Source organism: Triticum dicoccoides, chromosome 3B (assembly GCF_002162155.2).
Source record: "Triticum dicoccoides isolate Atlit2015 ecotype Zavitan chromosome 3B, WEW_v2.0, whole genome shotgun sequence".
NCBI classification, from domain to species: domain Eukaryota; kingdom Viridiplantae; phylum Streptophyta; class Magnoliopsida; order Poales; family Poaceae; genus Triticum; species Triticum dicoccoides.
The window spans coordinates 714,108,394-714,111,173 of record NC_041385.1 but is presented as its reverse complement, the minus strand read 5'-3'; positions in this window follow the sequence as shown (position 1 = coordinate 714,111,173).

The following is a 2,780-nucleotide window of genomic DNA, read 5'->3' as shown; positions in this document are numbered from 1 at the left end:
TCACTGTTCATCCAAACCCCCCAGCAACACTCACTATTCATCGAGAGGCAGCGTTGATCAGTTTCAGTTAGCAGCAGTAGCGAAGGAATCGCTCTATCGCTCGGGTTCAGTAACGCGTAGCCTGCAGTGCAATCGCTCGGGTTCAGTTAGGCGACACCTCGCTCAGGTTCAGTTAGAGCCCAACGCCTCGCACCCACGCACGTATGGTACGAGAGAAACGCGCATCGCTCGGCCCCTGACCACCCACCGTAACTGGGAACTCCCCAATATTTTCCTCGCCCTCGCTTCTACCACGTTTTTTCCCATCATGGACGGCCCAAAGAATGTCATGCAGCTGCCTCTCCGACCCGCCAAGGACGAAAAGCCCATTTTCTGTCATGAGTTTTTGTCATAGAAGTAGGAGCCCACCACATCTATGATGATACCGAGTTCTGTCACAATTATCGTCATAGAAGTGTCATAAGTATGACATATTTTTTTTTTCATTCGGCCCAAAATGTCACGGATGTGTCTTTTTTTTGTAGTGATGGTCTGTATGAAGAAAGAATTTGGGGGGCTTGGCATCCCAAAACTCCAAGAGGTCAATCTCTGCCTATTATGATCTTGGGTTAAAAGATAATATGAAGGTGAAGGGAAACCCTGGAAGATGATGATAGACCAGAAATATATGAGAGGCAAAACTAATGTTTTTGCCCCAAGTACCTCCACCAGTACCTCTAGGTTCTGGAAAGGAGTGAAATCCATCATCCAAACCTTGAAATTTGGATATAGATGGAAAATAGGGACAAGAGACACGATTAGGTTTTGGGAACATACTTCATTTGGCACCTCCCCCCTAGCAGTACAATTCTGGCACATGTACATGATTTGTAATGAGCAAAACAAAAGTGTCAGAGATGTCTGGGATGGTGAAACACTGAAGTTGACTTTTAGGAGGAACTTTGATAGTAATATGATGGAACAATGGTACCAACTAGTGGAGATTGCTAAAGAAATCACCTTCGATGGTGACTCTGATGCTCTGATCTGGCAACTTGAGAATAAGGGTGTCTACTCCTCTAGTTCTTTGTACCATGTGATTAATTTTAGAGGGGTGCAACCCCTGTTCCTGCCAGTTGTTTGGAAACTGGCAGTGCCTCCAAAGATTCATGTCTTCCTTTGGCTGTTTCCCCAAAACAAGCGGATGACTAGAGACAATATGAGGAAAAGACATAATTAAACCACTTGATTGTGTTTTCTGTGCTGAATAGGAAGCAAACCACCATTTATTTTTTGACTGTGTAGTAGCCAGGAATATTTGGTCGTTTGTCAATCTCTCTTTCCAAAAGAATTTGGGTACAAACTTTGAATCTGTGGCCCGATTTTGGATCTCTAATAATAAGAATTTAGCTTTAGATGTAGTTAGTTCTGCTGTCCTTTGGTGTTTATGAAAATATAGGAACTCTATGATTTTTAATAACACCATTTGGACGTCTATTAATCAAGTGTGGAGACTGATACACATGATGCTCATGTTCTGGGTGATTCTGACCCCAGAAGCAAGCAAAAGCCGAGTGGAGGAGTTCTTGAGTGCGTTGGTGAAGCTACTCCAGCAACCCTTGATGATCTCATGTGGCTGAAGGCTAAGAACTCTGGATTGGATGTTGGTGTAAGCTGGGACAACCTCAAGATCTCTGAAGACGGCGGTTTCTTTTCTCCTGCCAAGGAGCGTGACACTGACGGCAAGACCATGGTGAACAACCCCGTGTCTACCCTCGCAATCTGCTGGTCGCCCTAGGCGGCCCTGGCACCACCACTCAAGTTCAGGAGGGGAGCGAGCAAGTTTGCGGTGTGATCTCACCCCATGTTTTGGCAGGTGTCTGTTTTTAGCCTCCATTGTGCTTTCGTTTTGTCCTTTGGCTCTTTGTCGAGCAGGGCTGTAATAGCTGTTTAAGTCTAGACCGCTGAACTTTAGCTTAGTAGTTGTAAGACTCTGTATGGTTTCATTCTGGTTAATGGAACCGGGGAGAGGCCTCCCTGCTCTTCTGAAAATTAATAGGAAGGATTCAATCACTGTCGGTCATACTTCATTTCCTATCTTTATCTCCACTATCACGGAAATAAATCAACGATTCATATGAAAGTACTGTATATGTTAGCTACAATTAGCATTGAGTCACTAAAAGTAGTACATGTAAGAGCATCTACAGTCGCGTTGGGCAAATCTGGCCCCTCAAACAACTTGTGGTTGGATGGTTAGTAGGATAGTGGTATTCTCAACCCACCAGGGTTCAGGTTCTGGTGCTCGCATTTATTCCTGGATTTATTTCAGGATTTCCGGTGATACGCTTTCAGTGGAAGGAGACGTTCCCATCAACGACGATGTGCTATGGTGACTTGGTAAATCTCAAAATGGTATGCTGGCTCAGTCTCTCGAAGGTGCTCATAGGGGTAGGATGTGCGTGTGTGCGTTCAGGGGTGAGTGTATGCGCGTATATATGAGCGCTTGCATCTGTATTGTGTTAAAAAAGCATCCGTGGACGCGTCCATGCGTGTCCGCGGGCACTGACCGAGCTCGCCTCATATTTGCCACTCTGCATCCACGTATCTCATATTCGATGCCTCATATACATACTACACCTGCAACGTTGATCTACTCTACATGATCAAACGACGGACAACTAAAAATCGGCTGAAAAAGAACACAAGATCAGTTGCAAACAGACATTAACAAGTTTCGACACATCCAAAAGATCATAGTTCGTCACCAGACAAGTTCTTAAACTTCTACAACTAAAAAC